The following is a 16,224-nucleotide window of genomic DNA, read 5'->3' as shown; positions in this document are numbered from 1 at the left end:
TCATTTCCCATATGGTCTAGCGGTTAGGATTCCTGGTTCTCACCCAGGCGGCCCGGGTTCGACTCCCGGTATGGGAAAGTACCCTTTTCTGTACTAACTACTGATGCGTTATTTTCAGTCAAACGTATCTCAGGTACAATTTGGACTTAACCGTCAAAAATGCTGAGCACCAGCTTTTTGTCCATTCATTGCGACTTTTGGCGCAAGACTGAGTTTGGTTTCATAGCTCAAATCATTCCCAACTACCTCTTTTTACACCAAAGGTGTTAAGAGACTCAACAACCCATTTGTACTGTCTGTCATTTGGGCTCACAATTTCTTCATTATCAGAATCATTTTAGAACTGAAAGGGAAAGTTCTAAATTGGGGACAATATCTCTTAAGAAAAGAGGAATATGCTGCCCCGTGTGAGGATCGAACTCACGACCTTCAGATTATGAGACTGACGCGCTACCTACTGCGCTAACGAGGCAAGACACACAAGCTAATCTGCAGACACTTCTTGTGCAAGGCACGAAACTTATTTTTTTCATATTGTCAACGAGCTTGAAGGTATCTATTCCCATATGGTCTAGCGGTTAGGATTCCTGGTTTTCACCCAGGCGGCCCGGGTTCGACTCCCGGTATGGGAATTCACTTTTTTCTGTACTACTGCCAACATTCAAAGACTGAAATGTGTTTTGCAAATAAAAGTACTTCAGATAGAATTTGCACTTTGCAGTCAAAAATGCTGAACACCAGGGTATTTTTCATTCATTCTGACCTTTTGCACAAGATTTAATTTTGTTTCATAGCTTAACTCATTCTCAACTACACCTTTTTACTCCAAAGTGTTAGGGGCCCAACAATCCATGTGTTCTGTCTGTCATTAGGGCTCCTACTTCATTTCCAATCGGAAACATTTCAGAAATTAATGGGAAAGTTCTGAGTTGGTAACACAGTCTCCTGAGAAAAGGAGGGAGTAGTACCACATGTGAGGAATAAACTCATATTCTTCAGATTGCCAACTGATATGCTAATTATGGTGTTCATGTGGAAAGTTTTAGCTTTAGTAATGTAAAATTTATTTAATCAAAGCAAAAAACTTCTTTTTTTTTTTTTTTTTTTTTTTTTTTTTTAAACCTGTCTTGTTGGTTAGTGTAAAGCTTGCCCCATGCGGAAAAGGACCTAGCATCGCTGGTTGACTGGTTCAATTCCTGCTATGGGAGTGACCTCCTTTGGCATATGTACGCACATTCAAAAACTGCCACAAACCTTGTAGATGGAATCAGTTTAGGTTGGAACTGCTCTATGCAGCAAAAATGTCAACCACCAGAGTTTTGGGTTATTTATTTGCACCACATACCATTTGAGGTCAACGCTCAAACCATTCTTATTTCTCACTTGTAACTCCTAGGTTTTAAGGGACTCAGCAACCCTTTTTTCCCTGTCTGTTATTAGAGCTCTCCTCTTTGCTGCAATCGGTTATGTTTTGGTACTGAATGGGAAAAATCGGTGGCTCTCTAGCAAAGATGGAGACAGAATTGATTGAAAAAACAAGGGGCCAGTGCCTCTTCTGAGCATCAAAAGTTCAACCTTTAGCTTATGAGACGGATTTGCTTCCTACTGTGTTAAGGAGGCAAGTTGCGCAAATTGAACTGCAGAAGTTTCTTGTGTCAAGTAGTAAACTTCTTTTTTTTACATTGTCACTGATACCGCTATGCATCATTTCCCATATGGTCTAGCGGTTAGGATTCCTGGTTCTCACCCAGGCGGCCCGGGTTCGACTCCCGGTATGGGAAAGTACCCTTTTCTGTACTAACTACTGATGCGTTATTTTCAGTCAAACGTATCTCAGGTACAATTTGGACTTAACCGTCAAAAATGCTGAGCACCAGCTTTTTGTCCATTCATTGCGACTTTTGGCGCAAGACTGAGTTTGGTTTCATAGCTCAAATCATTCCCAACTACCTCTTTTTACACCAAAGGTGTTAAGAGACTCAACAACCCATTTGTACTGTCTGTCATTTGGGCTCACAATTTCTTCATTATCAGAATCATTTTAGAACTGAAAGGGAAAGTTCTAAATTGGGGACAATATCTCTTAAGAAAAGAGGAATATGCTGCCCCGTGTGAGGATCGAACTCACGACCTTCAGATTATGAGACTGACGCGCTACCTACTGCGCTAACGAGGCAAGACACACAAGCTAATCTGCAGACACTTCTTGTGCAAGGCACGAAACTTATTTTTTTCATATTGTCAACGAGCTTGAAGGTATCTATTCCCATATGGTCTAGCGGTTAGGATTCCTGGTTTTCACCCAGGCGGCCCGGGTTCGACTCCCGGTATGGGAATTCACTTTTTTCTGTACTACTGCCAACATTCAAAGACTGAAATGTGTTTTGCAAATAAAAGTACTTCAGATAGAATTTGCACTTTGCAGTCAAAAATGCTGAACACCAGGGTATTTTTCATTCATTCTGACCTTTTGCACAAGATTTAATTTTGTTTCATAGCTTAACTCATTCTCAACTACACCTTTTTACTCCAAAGTGTTAGGGGCCCAACAATCCATGTGTTCTGTCTGTCATTAGGGCTCCTACTTCATTTCCAATCGGAAACATTTCAGAAATTAATGGGAAAGTTCTGAGTTGGTAACACAGTCTCCTGAGAAAAGGAGGGAGTAGTACCACATGTGAGGAATAAACTCATATTCTTCAGATTGCCAACTGATATGCTAATTATGGTGTTCATGTGGAAAGTTTTAGCTTTAGTAATGTAAAATTTATTTAATCAAAGCAAAAAACTTCTTTTTTTTTTTTTTTTTTTTTTTTTTTTTTAAACCTGTCTTGTTGGTTAGTGTAAAGCTTGCCCCATGCGGAAAAGGACCTAGCATCGCTGGTTGACTGGTTCAATTCCTGCTATGGGAGTGACCTCCTTTGGCATATGTACGCACATTCAAAAACTGCCACAAACCTTGTAGATGGAATCAGTTTAGGTTGGAACTGCTCTATGCAGCAAAAATGTCAACCACCAGAGTTTTGGGTTATTTATTTGCACCACATACCATTTGAGGTCAACGCTCAAACCATTCTTATTTCTCACTTGTAACTCCTAGGTTTTAAGGGACTCAGCAACCCTTTTTTCCCTGTCTGTTATTAGAGCTCTCCTCTTTGCTGCAATCGGTTATGTTTTGGTACTGAATGGGAAAAATCGGTGGCTCTCTAGCAAAGATGGAGACAGAATTGATTGAAAAAACAAGGGGCCAGTGCCTCTTCTGAGCATCAAAAGTTCAACCTTTAGCTTATGAGACGGATTTGCTTCCTACTGTGTTAAGGAGGCAAGTTGCGCAAATTGAACTGCAGAAGTTTCTTGTGTCAAGTAGTAAACTTCTTTTTTTTACATTGTCACTGATACCGCTATGCATCATTTCCCATATGGTCTAGCGGTTAGGATTCCTGGTTCTCACCCAGGCGGCCCGGGTTCGACTCCCGGTATGGGAAAGTACCCTTTTCTGTACTAACTACTGATGCGTTATTTTCAGTCAAACGTATCTCAGGTACAATTTGGACTTAACCGTCAAAAATGCTGAGCACCAGCTTTTTGTCCATTCATTGCGACTTTTGGCGCAAGACTGAGTTTGGTTTCATAGCTCAAATCATTCCCAACTACCTCTTTTTACACCAAAGGTGTTAAGAGACTCAACAACCCATTTGTACTGTCTGTCATTTGGGCTCACAATTTCTTCATTATCAGAATCATTTTAGAACTGAAAGGGAAAGTTCTAAATTGGGGACAATATCTCTTAAGAAAAGAGGAATATGCTGCCCCGTGTGAGGATCGAACTCACGACCTTCAGATTATGAGACTGACGCGCTACCTACTGCGCTAACGAGGCAAGACACACAAGCTAATCTGCAGACACTTCTTGTGCAAGGCACGAAACTTATTTTTTTCATATTGTCAACGAGCTTGAAGGTATCTATTCCCATATGGTCTAGCGGTTAGGATTCCTGGTTTTCACCCAGGCGGCCCGGGTTCGACTCCCGGTATGGGAATTCACTTTTTTCTGTACTACTGCCAACATTCAAAGACTGAAATGTGTTTTGCAAATAAAAGTACTTCAGATAGAATTTGCACTTTGCAGTCAAAAATGCTGAACACCAGGGTATTTTTCATTCATTCTGACCTTTTGCACAAGATTTAATTTTGTTTCATAGCTTAACTCATTCTCAACTACACCTTTTTACTCCAAAGTGTTAGGGGCCCAACAATCCATGTGTTCTGTCTGTCATTAGGGCTCCTACTTCATTTCCAATCGGAAACATTTCAGAAATTAATGGGAAAGTTCTGAGTTGGTAACACAGTCTCCTGAGAAAAGGAGGGAGTAGTACCACATGTGAGGAATAAACTCATATTCTTCAGATTGCCAACTGATATGCTAATTATGGTGTTCATGTGGAAAGTTTTAGCTTTAGTAATGTAAAATTTATTTAATCAAAGCAAAAAACTTCTTTTTTTTTTTTTTTTTTTTTTTTTTTTTAAACCTGTCTTGTTGGTTAGTGTAAAGCTTGCCCCATGCGGAAAAGGACCTAGCATCGCTGGTTGACTGGTTCAATTCCTGCTATGGGAGTGACCTCCTTTGGCATATGTACGCACATTCAAAAACTGCCACAAACCTTGTAGATGGAATCAGTTTAGGTTGGAACTGCTCTATGCAGCAAAAATGTCAACCACCAGAGTTTTGGGTTATTTATTTGCACCACATACCATTTGAGGTCAACGCTCAAACCATTCTTATTTCTCACTTGTAACTCCTAGGTTTTAAGGGACTCAGCAACCCTTTTTTCCCTGTCTGTTATTAGAGCTCTCCTCTTTGCTGCAATCGGTTATGTTTTGGTACTGAATGGGAAAAATCGGTGGCTCTCTAGCAAAGATGGAGACAGAATTGATTGAAAAAACAAGGGGCCAGTGCCTCTTCTGAGCATCAAAAGTTCAACCTTTAGCTTATGAGACGGATTTGCTTCCTACTGTGTTAAGGAGGCAAGTTGCGCAAATTGAACTGCAGAAGTTTCTTGTGTCAAGTAGTAAACTTCTTTTTTTTACATTGTCACTGATACCGCTATGCATCATTTCCCATATGGTCTAGCGGTTAGGATTCCTGGTTCTCACCCAGGCGGCCCGGGTTCGACTCCCGGTATGGGAAAGTACCCTTTTCTGTACTAACTACTGATGCGTTATTTTCAGTCAAACGTATCTCAGGTACAATTTGGACTTAACCGTCAAAAATGCTGAGCACCAGCTTTTTGTCCATTCATTGCGACTTTTGGCGCAAGACTGAGTTTGGTTTCATAGCTCAAATCATTCCCAACTACCTCTTTTTACACCAAAGGTGTTAAGAGACTCAACAACCCATTTGTACTGTCTGTCATTTGGGCTCACAATTTCTTCATTATCAGAATCATTTTAGAACTGAAAGGGAAAGTTCTAAATTGGGGACAATATCTCTTAAGAAAAGAGGAATATGCTGCCCCGTGTGAGGATCGAACTCACGACCTTCAGATTATGAGACTGACGCGCTACCTACTGCGCTAACGAGGCAAGACACACAAGCTAATCTGCAGACACTTCTTGTGCAAGGCACGAAACTTATTTTTTTCATATTGTCAACGAGCTTGAAGGTATCTATTCCCATATGGTCTAGCGGTTAGGATTCCTGGTTTTCACCCAGGCGGCCCGGGTTCGACTCCCGGTATGGGAATTCACTTTTTTCTGTACTACTGCCAACATTCAAAGACTGAAATGTGTTTTGCAAATAAAAGTACTTCAGATAGAATTTGCACTTTGCAGTCAAAAATGCTGAACACCAGGGTATTTTTCATTCATTCTGACCTTTTGCACAAGATTTAATTTTGTTTCATAGCTTAACTCATTCTCAACTACACCTTTTTACTCCAAAGTGTTAGGGGCCCAACAATCCATGTGTTCTGTCTGTCATTAGGGCTCCTACTTCATTTCCAATCGGAAACATTTCAGAAATTAATGGGAAAGTTCTGAGTTGGTAACACAGTCTCCTGAGAAAAGGAGGGAGTAGTACCACATGTGAGGAATAAACTCATATTCTTCAGATTGCCAACTGATATGCTAATTATGGTGTTCATGTGGAAAGTTTTAGCTTTAGTAATGTAAAATTTATTTAATCAAAGCAAAAAACTTCTTTTTTTTTTTTTTTTTTTTTTTTTTTTTAAACCTGTCTTGTTGGTTAGTGTAAAGCTTGCCCCATGCGGAAAAGGACCTAGCATCGCTGGTTGACTGGTTCAATTCCTGCTATGGGAGTGACCTCCTTTGGCATATGTACGCACATTCAAAAACTGCCACAAACCTTGTAGATGGAATCAGTTTAGGTTGGAACTGCTCTATGCAGCAAAAATGTCAACCACCAGAGTTTTGGGTTATTTATTTGCACCACATACCATTTGAGGTCAACGCTCAAACCATTCTTATTTCTCACTTGTAACTCCTAGGTTTTAAGGGACTCAGCAACCCTTTTTTCCCTGTCTGTTATTAGAGCTCTCCTCTTTGCTGCAATCGGTTATGTTTTGGTACTGAATGGGAAAAATCGGTGGCTCTCTAGCAAAGATGGAGACAGAATTGATTGAAAAAACAAGGGGCCAGTGCCTCTTCTGAGCATCAAAAGTTCAACCTTTAGCTTATGAGACGGATTTGCTTCCTACTGTGTTAAGGAGGCAAGTTGCGCAAATTGAACTGCAGAAGTTTCTTGTGTCAAGTAGTAAACTTCTTTTTTTTACATTGTCACTGATACCGCTATGCATCATTTCCCATATGGTCTAGCGGTTAGGATTCCTGGTTCTCACCCAGGCGGCCCGGGTTCGACTCCCGGTATGGGAAAGTACCCTTTTCTGTACTAACTACTGATGCGTTATTTTCAGTCAAACGTATCTCAGGTACAATTTGGACTTAACCGTCAAAAATGCTGAGCACCAGCTTTTTGTCCATTCATTGCGACTTTTGGCGCAAGACTGAGTTTGGTTTCATAGCTCAAATCATTCCCAACTACCTCTTTTTACACCAAAGGTGTTAAGAGACTCAACAACCCATTTGTACTGTCTGTCATTTGGGCTCACAATTCCTTAATTATCAGAATCGTTTTAGAACTGAAAGGGAAAGTTCTAAATTGGGGACAATATCTCTTAAGAAAAGAGGAATATGCTGCCCCGTGTGAGGATCGAACTCACGACCTTCAGATTATGAGACTGACGCGCTACCTACTGCGCTAACGAGGCAAGACACACAAGCTAATCTGCAGACACTTCTTGTGCAAGGCACGAAACTTATTTTTTTCATATTGTCAACGAGCTTGAAGGTATCTATTCCCATATGGTCTAGCGGTTAGGATTCCTGGTTTTCACCCAGGCGGCCCGGGTTCGACTCCCGGTATGGGAATTCACTTTTTTCTGTACTACTGCCAACATTCAAAGACTGAAATGTGTTTTGCAAATAAAAGTACTTCAGATAGAATTTGCACTTTGCAGTCAAAAATGCTGAACACCAGGGTATTTTTCATTCATTCTGACCTTTTGCACAAGATTTAATTTTGTTTCATAGCTTAACTCATTCTCAACTACACCTTTTTACTCCAAAGTGTTAGGGGCCCAACAATCCATGTGTTCTGTCTGTCATTAGGGCTCCTACTTCATTTCCAATCGGAAACATTTCAGAAATTAATGGGAAAGTTCTGAGTTGGTAACACAGTCTCCTGAGAAAAGGAGGGAGTAGTACCACATGTGAGGAATAAACTCATATTCTTCAGATTGCCAACTGATATGCTAATTATGGTGTTCATGTGGAAAGTTTTAGCTTTAGTAATGTAAAATTGATTTAATCAAAGCAAAAAACTTCTTTTTTTTTTTTTTTTTTTTTTTTTTTTTTTTAAACCTGTCTTGTTGGTTAGTGTAAAGCTTGCCCCATGCGGAAAAGGACCTAGCATCGCTGGTTGACTGGTTCAATTCCTGCTATGGGAGTGACCTCCTTTGGCATATGTACGCACATTCAAAAACTGCCACAAACCTTGTAGATGGAATCAGTTTAGGTTGGAACTGCTCTATGCAGCAAAAATGTCAACCACCAGAGTTTTGGGTTATTTATTTGCACCACATACCATTTGAGGTCAACGCTCAAACCATTCTTATTTCTCACTTGTAACTCCTAGGTTTTAAGGGACTCAGCAACCCTTTTTTCCCTGTCTGTTATTAGAGCTCTCCTCTTTGCTGCAATCGGTTATGTTTTGGTACTGAATGGGAAAAATCGGTGGCTCTCTAGCAAAGATGGAGACAGAATTGATTGAAAAAACAAGGGGCCAGTGCCTCTTCTGAGCATCAAAAGTTCAACCTTTAGCTTATGAGACGGATTTGCTTCCTACTGTGTTAAGGAGGCAAGTTGCGCAAATTGAACTGCAGAAGTTTCTTGTGTCAAGTAGTAAACTTCTTTTTTTTACATTGTCACTGATACCGCTATGCATCATTTCCCATATGGTCTAGCGGTTAGGATTCCTGGTTCTCACCCAGGCGGCCCGGGTTCGACTCCCGGTATGGGAAAGTACCCTTTTCTGTACTAACTACTGATGCGTTATTTTCAGTCAAACGTATCTCAGGTACAATTTGGACTTAACCGTCAAAAATGCTGAGCACCAGCTTTTTGTCCATTCATTGCGACTTTTGGCGCAAGACTGAGTTTGGTTTCATAGCTCAAATCATTCCCAACTACCTCTTTTTACACCAAAGGTGTTAAGAGACTCAACAACCCATTTGTACTGTCTGTCATTTGGGCTCACAATTTCTTCATTATCAGAATCATTTTAGAACTGAAAGGGAAAGTTCTAAATTGGGGACAATATCTCTTAAGAAAAGAGGAATATGCTGCCCCGTGTGAGGATCGAACTCACGACCTTCAGATTATGAGACTGACGCGCTACCTACTGCGCTAACGAGGCAAGACACACAAGCTAATCTGCAGACACTTCTTGTGCAAGGCACGAAACTTATTTTTTTCATATTGTCAACGAGCTTGAAGGTATCTATTCCCATATGGTCTAGCGGTTAGGATTCCTGGTTTTCACCCAGGCGGCCCGGGTTCGACTCCCGGTATGGGAATTCACTTTTTTCTGTACTACTGCCAACATTCAAAGACTGAAATGTGTTTTGCAAATAAAAGTACTTCAGATAGAATTTGCACTTTGCAGTCAAAAATGCTGAACACCAGGGTATTTTTCATTCATTCTGACCTTTTGCACAAGATTTAATTTTGTTTCATAGCTTAACTCATTCTCAACTACACCTTTTTACTCCAAAGTGTTAGGGGCCCAACAATCCATGTGTTCTGTCTGTCATTAGGGCTCCTACTTCATTTCCAATCGGAAACATTTCAGAAATTAATGGGAAAGTTCTGAGTTGGTAACACAGTCTCCTGAGAAAAGGAGGGAGTAGTACCACATGTGAGGAATAAACTCATATTCTTCAGATTGCCAACTGATATGCTAATTATGGTGTTCATGTGGAAAGTTTTAGCTTTAGTAATGTAAAATTTATTTAATCAAAGCAAAAAACTTCTTTTTTTTTTTTTTTTTTTTTTTTTTTTTAAACCTGTCTTGTTGGTTAGTGTAAAGCTTGCCCCATGCGGAAAAGGACCTAGCATCGCTGGTTGACTGGTTCAATTCCTGCTATGGGAGTGACCTCCTTTGGCATATGTACGCACATTCAAAAACTGCCACAAACCTTGTAGATGGAATCAGTTTAGGTTGGAACTGCTCTATGCAGCAAAAATGTCAACCACCAGAGTTTTGGGTTATTTATTTGCACCACATACCATTTGAGGTCAACGCTCAAACCATTCTTATTTCTCACTTGTAACTCCTAGGTTTTAAGGGACTCAGCAACCCTTTTTTCCCTGTCTGTTATTAGAGCTCTCCTCTTTGCTGCAATCGGTTATGTTTTGGTACTGAATGGGAAAAATCGGTGGCTCTCTAGCAAAGATGGAGACAGAATTGATTGAAAAAACAAGGGGCCAGTGCCTCTTCTGAGCATCAAAAGTTCAACCTTTAGCTTATGAGACGGATTTGCTTCCTACTGTGTTAAGGAGGCAAGTTGCGCAAATTGAACTGCAGAAGTTTCTTGTGTCAAGTAGTAAACTTCTTTTTTTTACATTGTCACTGATACCGCTATGCATCATTTCCCATATGGTCTAGCGGTTAGGATTCCTGGTTCTCACCCAGGCGGCCCGGGTTCGACTCCCGGTATGGGAAAGTACCCTTTTCTGTACTAACTACTGATGCGTTATTTTCAGTCAAACGTATCTCAGGTACAATTTGGACTTAACCGTCAAAAATGCTGAGCACCAGCTTTTTGTCCATTCATTGCGACTTTTGGCGCAAGACTGAGTTTGGTTTCATAGCTCAAATCATTCCCAACTACCTCTTTTTACACCAAAGGTGTTAAGAGACTCAACAACCCATTTGTACTGTCTGTCATTTGGGCTCACAATTCCTTAATTATCAGAATCGTTTTAGAACTGAAAGGGAAAGTTCTAAATTGGGGACAATATCTCTTAAGAAAAGAGGAATATGCTGCCCCGTGTGAGGATCGAACTCACGACCTTCAGATTATGAGACTGACGCGCTACCTACTGCGCTAACGAGGCAAGACACACAAGCTAATCTGCAGACACTTCTTGTGCAAGGCACGAAACTTATTTTTTTCATATTGTCAACGAGCTTGAAGGTATCTATTCCCATATGGTCTAGCGGTTAGGATTCCTGGTTTTCACCCAGGCGGCCCGGGTTCGACTCCCGGTATGGGAATTCACTTTTTTCTGTACTACTGCCAACATTCAAAGACTGAAATGTGTTTTGCAAATAAAAGTACTTCAGATAGAATTTGCACTTTGCAGTCAAAAATGCTGAACACCAGGGTATTTTTCATTCATTCTGACCTTTTGCACAAGATTTAATTTTGTTTCATAGCTTAACTCATTCTCAACTACACCTTTTTACTCCAAAGTGTTAGGGGCCCAACAATCCATGTGTTCTGTCTGTCATTAGGGCTCCTACTTCATTTCCAATCGGAAACATTTCAGAAATTAATGGGAAAGTTCTGAGTTGGTAACACAGTCTCCTGAGAAAAGGAGGGAGTAGTACCACATGTGAGGAATAAACTCATATTCTTCAGATTGCCAACTGATATGCTAATTATGGTGTTCATGTGGAAAGTTTTAGCTTTAGTAATGTAAAATTTATTTAATCAAAGCAAAAAACTTCTTTTTTTTTTTTTTTTTTTTTTTTTTTTAAACCTGTCTTGTTGGTTAGTGTAAAGCTTGCCCCATGCGGAAAAGGACCTAGCATCGCTGGTTGACTGGTTCAATTCCTGCTATGGGAGTGACCTCCTTTGGCATATGTACGCACATTCAAAAACTGCCACAAACCTTGTAGATGGAATCAGTTTAGGTTGGAACTGCTCTATGCAGCAAAAATGTCAACCACCAGAGTTTTGGGTTATTTATTTGCACCACATACCATTTGAGGTCAACGCTCAAACCATTCTTATTTCTCACTTGTAACTCCTAGGTTTTAAGGGACTCAGCAACCCTTTTTTCCCTGTCTGTTATTAGAGCTCTCCTCTTTGCTGCAATCGGTTATGTTTTGGTACTGAATGGGAAAAATCGGTGGCTCTCTAGCAAAGATGGAGACAGAATTGATTGAAAAAACAAGGGGCCAGTGCCTCTTCTGAGCATCAAAAGTTCAACCTTTAGCTTATGAGACGGATTTGCTTCCTACTGTGTTAACGAGGCAAGTTGCGCAAATTGAACTGCAGAAGTTTCTTGTGTCAAGTAGTAAACTTCTTTTTTTTACATTGTCACTGATACCGCTATGCATCATTTCCCATATGGTCTAGCGGTTAGGATTCCTGGTTCTCACCCAGGCGGCCCGGGTTCGACTCCCGGTATGGGAAAGTACCCTTTTCTGTACTAACTACTGATGCGTTATTTTCAGTCAAACGTATCTCAGGTACAATTTGGACTTAACCGTCAAAAATGCTGAGCACCAGCTTTTTGTCCATTCATTGCGACTTTTGGCGCAAGACTGAGTTTGGTTTCATAGCTCAAATCATTCCCAACTACCTCTTTTTACACCAAAGGTGTTAAGAGACTCAACAACCCATTTGTACTGTCTGTCATTTGGGCTCACAATTCCTTAATTATCAGAATCGTTTTAGAACTGAAAGGGAAAGTTCTAAATTGGGGACAATATCTCTTAAGAAAAGAGGAATATGCTGCCCCGTGTGAGGATCGAACTCACGACCTTCAGATTATGAGACTGACGCGCTACCTACTGCGCTAACGAGGCAAGACACACAAGCTAATCTGCAGACACTTCTTGTGCAAGGCACAAAACTTATTTTTTTCATATTGTCAACGAGCTTGAAGGTATCTATTCCCATATGGTCTAGCGGTTAGGATTCCTGGTTTTCACCCAGGCGGCCCGGGTTCGACTCCCGGTATGGGAATTCACTTTTTTCTGTACTACTGCCAACATTCAAAGACTGAAATGTGTTTTGCAAATAAAAGTACTTCAGATAGAATTTGCACTTTGCAGTCAAAAATGCTGAACACCAGGGTATTTTTCATTCATTCTGACCTTTTGCACAAGATTTAATTTTGTTTCATAGCTTAACTCATTCTCAACTACACCTTTTTACTCCAAAGTGTTAGGGGCCCAACAATCCATGTGTTCTGTCTGTCATTAGGGCTCCTACTTCATTTCCAATCGGAAACATTTCAGAAATTAATGGGAAAGTTCTGAGTTGGTAACACAGTCTCCTGAGAAAAGGAGGGAGTAGTACCACATGTGAGGAATAAACTCATATTCTTCAGATTGCCAACTGATATGCTAATTATGGTGTTCATGTGGAAAGTTTTAGCTTTAGTAATGTAAAATTGATTTAATCAAAGCAAAAAACTTCTTTTTTTTTTTTTTTTTTTTTTTTTTTAAACCTGTCTTGTTGGTTAGTGTAAAGCTTGCCCCATGCGGAAAAGGACCTAGCATCGCTGGTTGACTGGTTCAATTCCTGCTATGGGAGTGACCTCCTTTGGCATATGTACGCACATTCAAAAACTGCCACAAACCTTGTAGATGGAATCAGTTTAGGTTGGAACTGCTCTATGCAGCAAAAATGTCAACCACCAGAGTTTTGGGTTATTTATTTGCACCACATACCATTTGAGGTCAACGCTCAAACCATTCTTATTTCTCACTTGTAACTCCTAGGTTTTAAGGGACTCAGCAACCCTTTTTTCCCTGTCTGTTATTAGAGCTCTCCTCTTTGCTGCAATCGGTTATGTTTTGGTACTGAATGGGAAAAATCGGTGGCTCTCTAGCAAAGATGGAGACAGAATTGATTGAAAAAACAAGGGGCCAGTGCCTCTTCTGAGCATCAAAAGTTCAACCTTTAGCTTATGAGACGGATTTGCTTCCTACTGTGTTAACGAGGCAAGTTGCGCAAATTGAACTGCAGAAGTTTCTTGTGTCAAGTAGTAAACTTCTTTTTTTTACATTGTCACTGATACCGCTATGCATCATTTCCCATATGGTCTAGCGGTTAGGATTCCTGGTTCTCACCCAGGCGGCCCGGGTTCGACTCCCGGTATGGGAAAGTACCCTTTTCTGTACTAACTACTGATGCGTTATTTTCAGTCAAACGTATCTCAGGTACAATTTGGACTTAACCGTCAAAAATGCTGAGCACCAGCTTTTTGTCCATTCATTGCGACTTTTGGCGCAAGACTGAGTTTGGTTTCATAGCTCAAATCATTCCCAACTACCTCTTTTTACACCAAAGGTGTTAAGAGACTCAACAACCCATTTGTACTGTCTGTCATTTGGGCTCACAATTCCTTAATTATCAGAATCGTTTTAGAACTGAAAGGGAAAGTTCTAAATTGGGGACAATATCTCTTAAGAAAAGAGGAATATGCTGCCCCGTGTGAGGATCGAACTCACGACCTTCAGATTATGAGACTGACGCGCTACCTACTGCGCTAACGAGGCAAGACACACAAGCTAATCTGCAGACACTTCTTGTGCAAGGCACGAAACTTATTTTTTTCATATTGTCAACGAGCTTGAAGGTATCTATTCCCATATGGTCTAGCGGTTAGGATTCCTGGTTTTCACCCAGGCGGCCCGGGTTCGACTCCCGGTATGGGAATTCACTTTTTTCTGTACTACTGCCAACATTCAAAGACTGAAATGTGTTTTGCAAATAAAAGTACTTCAGATAGAATTTGCACTTTGCAGTCAAAAATGCTGAACACCAGGGTATTTTTCATTCATTCTGACCTTTTGCACAAGATTTAATTTTGTTTCATAGCTTAACTCATTCTCAACTACACCTTTTTACTCCAAAGTGTTAGGGGCCCAACAATCCATGTGTTCTGTCTGTCATTAGGGCTCCTACTTCATTTCCAATCGGAAATTTCAGAAATTAATGGGAAAGTTCTGAGTTGGTAACACAGTCTCCTGAGAAAAGGAGGGAGTAGTACCACATGTGAGGAATAAACTCATATTCTTCAGATTGCCAACTGATATGCTAATTATGGTGTTCATGTGGAAAGTTTTAGCTTTAGTAATGTAAAATTGATTTAATCAAAGCAAAAAACTTCTTTTTTTTTTTTTTTTTTTTTTTTTTTTTAAACCTGTCTTGTTGGTTAGTGTAAAGCTTGCCCCATGCGGAAAAGGACCTAGCATCGCTGGTTGACTGGTTCAATTCCTGCTATGGGAGTGACCTCCTTTGGCATATGTACGCACATTCAAAACTGCCACAAACCTTGTAGATGGAATCAGTTTAGGTTGGAACTGCTCTATGCAGCAAAAATGTCAACCACCAGAGTTTTGGGTTATTTATTTGCACCACATACCATTTGAGGTCAACGCTCAAACCATTCTTATTTCTCACTTGTAACTCCTAGGTTTTAAGGGACTCAGCAACCCTTTTTTCCCTGTCTGTTATTAGAGCTCTCCTCTTTGCTGCAATCGGTTATGTTTTGGTACTGAATGGGAAAAATCGGTGGCTCTCTAGCAAAGATGGAGACAGAATTGATTGAAAAAACAAGGGGCCAGTGCCTCTTCTGAGCATCAAAAGTTCAACCTTTAGCTTATGAGACGGATTTGCTTCCTACTGTGTTAAGGAGGCAAGTTGCGCAAATTGAACTGCAGAAGTTTCTTGTGTCAAGTAGTAAACTTCTTTTTTTTACATTGTCACTGATACCGCTATGCATCATTTCCCATATGGTCTAGCGGTTAGGATTCCTGGTTCTCACCCAGGCGGCCCGGGTTCGACTCCCGGTATGGGAAAGTACCCTTTTCTGTACTAACTACTGATGCGTTATTTTCAGTCAAACGTATCTCAGGTACAATTTGGACTTAACCGTCAAAAATGCTGAGCACCAGCTTTTTGTCCATTCATTGCGACTTTTGGCGCAAGACTGAGTTTGGTTTCATAGCTCAAATCATTCCCAACTACCTCTTTTTACACCAAAGGTGTTAAGAGACTCAACAACCCATTTGTACTGTCTGTCATTTGGGCTCACAATTCCTTAATTATCAGAATCGTTTTAGAACTGAAAGGGAAAGTTCTAAATTGGGGACAATATCTCTTAAGAAAAGAGGAATATGCTGCCCCGTGTGAGGATCGAACTCACGACCTTCAGATTATGAGACTGACGCGCTACCTACTGCGCTAACGAGGCAAGACACACAAGCTAATCTGCAGACACTTCTTGTGCAAGGCACAAAACTTATTTTTTTCATATTGTCAACGAGCTTGAAGGTATCTATTCCCATATGGTCTAGCGGTTAGGATTCCTGGTTTTCACCCAGGCGGCCCGGGTTCGACTCCCGGTATGGGAATTCACTTTTTTCTGTACTACTGCCAACATTCAAAGACTGAAATGTGTTTTGCAAATAAAAGTACTTCAGATAGAATTTGCACTTTGCAGTCAAAAATGCTGAACACCAGGGTATTTTTCATTCATTCTGACCTTTTGCACAAGATTTAATTTTGTTTCATAGCTTAACTCATTCTCAACTACACCTTTTTACTCCAAAGTGTTAGGGGCCCAACAATCCATGTGTTCTGTCTGTCATTAGGGCTCCTACTTCATTTCCAATCGGAA

At 40.5% G+C, this 16,224-nt stretch overlaps 30 non-coding genes across 30 annotated transcripts; 20 read left to right on the top strand and 10 right to left on the bottom strand.

Moving 5' to 3' along the window:
• Positions 1-5: 5 nt before the first annotated feature.
• Positions 6-77, top strand: TRNAE-CUC (transfer RNA glutamic acid (anticodon CUC)). The gene has a single exon. It is a non-coding gene; the product is annotated as a tRNA-Glu (tRNA).
• Positions 78-399: 322 nt separating this feature from the next.
• On the bottom strand, positions 400-472 carry TRNAM-CAU (transfer RNA methionine (anticodon CAU)). Its single transcript has one exon. It is a non-coding gene; the product is annotated as a tRNA-Met (tRNA).
• Positions 473-560: 88 nt separating this feature from the next.
• On the top strand, positions 561-632 carry TRNAE-UUC (transfer RNA glutamic acid (anticodon UUC)). The gene has a single exon. It is a non-coding gene; the product is annotated as a tRNA-Glu (tRNA).
• A 1,077-nt stretch (positions 633-1,709) lies between these two features.
• On the top strand, positions 1,710-1,781 carry TRNAE-CUC (transfer RNA glutamic acid (anticodon CUC)). The gene has a single exon. It is a non-coding gene; the product is annotated as a tRNA-Glu (tRNA).
• A 322-nt stretch (positions 1,782-2,103) lies between these two features.
• TRNAM-CAU (transfer RNA methionine (anticodon CAU)) lies at positions 2,104-2,176 on the bottom strand. Its single transcript has one exon. It is a non-coding gene; the product is annotated as a tRNA-Met (tRNA).
• An 88-nt stretch (positions 2,177-2,264) lies between these two features.
• Positions 2,265-2,336, top strand: TRNAE-UUC (transfer RNA glutamic acid (anticodon UUC)). Its single transcript has one exon. It is a non-coding gene; the product is annotated as a tRNA-Glu (tRNA).
• Positions 2,337-3,413: 1,077 nt separating this feature from the next.
• TRNAE-CUC (transfer RNA glutamic acid (anticodon CUC)) lies at positions 3,414-3,485 on the top strand. The gene has a single exon. It is a non-coding gene; the product is annotated as a tRNA-Glu (tRNA).
• A 322-nt stretch (positions 3,486-3,807) lies between these two features.
• Positions 3,808-3,880, bottom strand: TRNAM-CAU (transfer RNA methionine (anticodon CAU)). Its single transcript has one exon. It is a non-coding gene; the product is annotated as a tRNA-Met (tRNA).
• Positions 3,881-3,968: 88 nt separating this feature from the next.
• Positions 3,969-4,040, top strand: TRNAE-UUC (transfer RNA glutamic acid (anticodon UUC)). Its single transcript has one exon. It is a non-coding gene; the product is annotated as a tRNA-Glu (tRNA).
• A 1,076-nt stretch (positions 4,041-5,116) lies between these two features.
• On the top strand, positions 5,117-5,188 carry TRNAE-CUC (transfer RNA glutamic acid (anticodon CUC)). The gene has a single exon. It is a non-coding gene; the product is annotated as a tRNA-Glu (tRNA).
• A 322-nt stretch (positions 5,189-5,510) lies between these two features.
• TRNAM-CAU (transfer RNA methionine (anticodon CAU)) lies at positions 5,511-5,583 on the bottom strand. Its single transcript has one exon. It is a non-coding gene; the product is annotated as a tRNA-Met (tRNA).
• An 88-nt stretch (positions 5,584-5,671) lies between these two features.
• TRNAE-UUC (transfer RNA glutamic acid (anticodon UUC)) lies at positions 5,672-5,743 on the top strand. The gene has a single exon. It is a non-coding gene; the product is annotated as a tRNA-Glu (tRNA).
• Positions 5,744-6,819: 1,076 nt separating this feature from the next.
• Positions 6,820-6,891, top strand: TRNAE-CUC (transfer RNA glutamic acid (anticodon CUC)). The gene has a single exon. It is a non-coding gene; the product is annotated as a tRNA-Glu (tRNA).
• Positions 6,892-7,213: 322 nt separating this feature from the next.
• On the bottom strand, positions 7,214-7,286 carry TRNAM-CAU (transfer RNA methionine (anticodon CAU)). Its single transcript has one exon. It is a non-coding gene; the product is annotated as a tRNA-Met (tRNA).
• Positions 7,287-7,374: 88 nt separating this feature from the next.
• Positions 7,375-7,446, top strand: TRNAE-UUC (transfer RNA glutamic acid (anticodon UUC)). Its single transcript has one exon. It is a non-coding gene; the product is annotated as a tRNA-Glu (tRNA).
• Positions 7,447-8,525: 1,079 nt separating this feature from the next.
• On the top strand, positions 8,526-8,597 carry TRNAE-CUC (transfer RNA glutamic acid (anticodon CUC)). The gene has a single exon. It is a non-coding gene; the product is annotated as a tRNA-Glu (tRNA).
• A 322-nt stretch (positions 8,598-8,919) lies between these two features.
• On the bottom strand, positions 8,920-8,992 carry TRNAM-CAU (transfer RNA methionine (anticodon CAU)). Its single transcript has one exon. It is a non-coding gene; the product is annotated as a tRNA-Met (tRNA).
• Positions 8,993-9,080: 88 nt separating this feature from the next.
• Positions 9,081-9,152, top strand: TRNAE-UUC (transfer RNA glutamic acid (anticodon UUC)). The gene has a single exon. It is a non-coding gene; the product is annotated as a tRNA-Glu (tRNA).
• A 1,076-nt stretch (positions 9,153-10,228) lies between these two features.
• On the top strand, positions 10,229-10,300 carry TRNAE-CUC (transfer RNA glutamic acid (anticodon CUC)). Its single transcript has one exon. It is a non-coding gene; the product is annotated as a tRNA-Glu (tRNA).
• A 322-nt stretch (positions 10,301-10,622) lies between these two features.
• TRNAM-CAU (transfer RNA methionine (anticodon CAU)) lies at positions 10,623-10,695 on the bottom strand. The gene has a single exon. It is a non-coding gene; the product is annotated as a tRNA-Met (tRNA).
• An 88-nt stretch (positions 10,696-10,783) lies between these two features.
• On the top strand, positions 10,784-10,855 carry TRNAE-UUC (transfer RNA glutamic acid (anticodon UUC)). Its single transcript has one exon. It is a non-coding gene; the product is annotated as a tRNA-Glu (tRNA).
• A 1,075-nt stretch (positions 10,856-11,930) lies between these two features.
• Positions 11,931-12,002, top strand: TRNAE-CUC (transfer RNA glutamic acid (anticodon CUC)). The gene has a single exon. It is a non-coding gene; the product is annotated as a tRNA-Glu (tRNA).
• Positions 12,003-12,324: 322 nt separating this feature from the next.
• On the bottom strand, positions 12,325-12,397 carry TRNAM-CAU (transfer RNA methionine (anticodon CAU)). Its single transcript has one exon. It is a non-coding gene; the product is annotated as a tRNA-Met (tRNA).
• An 88-nt stretch (positions 12,398-12,485) lies between these two features.
• Positions 12,486-12,557, top strand: TRNAE-UUC (transfer RNA glutamic acid (anticodon UUC)). Its single transcript has one exon. It is a non-coding gene; the product is annotated as a tRNA-Glu (tRNA).
• A 1,074-nt stretch (positions 12,558-13,631) lies between these two features.
• TRNAE-CUC (transfer RNA glutamic acid (anticodon CUC)) lies at positions 13,632-13,703 on the top strand. The gene has a single exon. It is a non-coding gene; the product is annotated as a tRNA-Glu (tRNA).
• A 322-nt stretch (positions 13,704-14,025) lies between these two features.
• On the bottom strand, positions 14,026-14,098 carry TRNAM-CAU (transfer RNA methionine (anticodon CAU)). The gene has a single exon. It is a non-coding gene; the product is annotated as a tRNA-Met (tRNA).
• An 88-nt stretch (positions 14,099-14,186) lies between these two features.
• Positions 14,187-14,258, top strand: TRNAE-UUC (transfer RNA glutamic acid (anticodon UUC)). Its single transcript has one exon. It is a non-coding gene; the product is annotated as a tRNA-Glu (tRNA).
• A 1,073-nt stretch (positions 14,259-15,331) lies between these two features.
• TRNAE-CUC (transfer RNA glutamic acid (anticodon CUC)) lies at positions 15,332-15,403 on the top strand. Its single transcript has one exon. It is a non-coding gene; the product is annotated as a tRNA-Glu (tRNA).
• A 322-nt stretch (positions 15,404-15,725) lies between these two features.
• On the bottom strand, positions 15,726-15,798 carry TRNAM-CAU (transfer RNA methionine (anticodon CAU)). Its single transcript has one exon. It is a non-coding gene; the product is annotated as a tRNA-Met (tRNA).
• Positions 15,799-15,886: 88 nt separating this feature from the next.
• Positions 15,887-15,958, top strand: TRNAE-UUC (transfer RNA glutamic acid (anticodon UUC)). Its single transcript has one exon. It is a non-coding gene; the product is annotated as a tRNA-Glu (tRNA).
• The last annotated feature ends 266 nt before the right edge of the window (positions 15,959-16,224 follow it).

The sequence above is a fragment of the Ranitomeya imitator genome, unplaced genomic scaffold (genome assembly GCF_032444005.1).
Source record: "Ranitomeya imitator isolate aRanImi1 unplaced genomic scaffold, aRanImi1.pri SCAFFOLD_252, whole genome shotgun sequence".
Lineage (NCBI taxonomy): Eukaryota > Metazoa > Chordata > Amphibia > Anura > Dendrobatidae > Ranitomeya > Ranitomeya imitator.
This window is presented reverse-complemented; position numbering and strand designations above follow the sequence as displayed.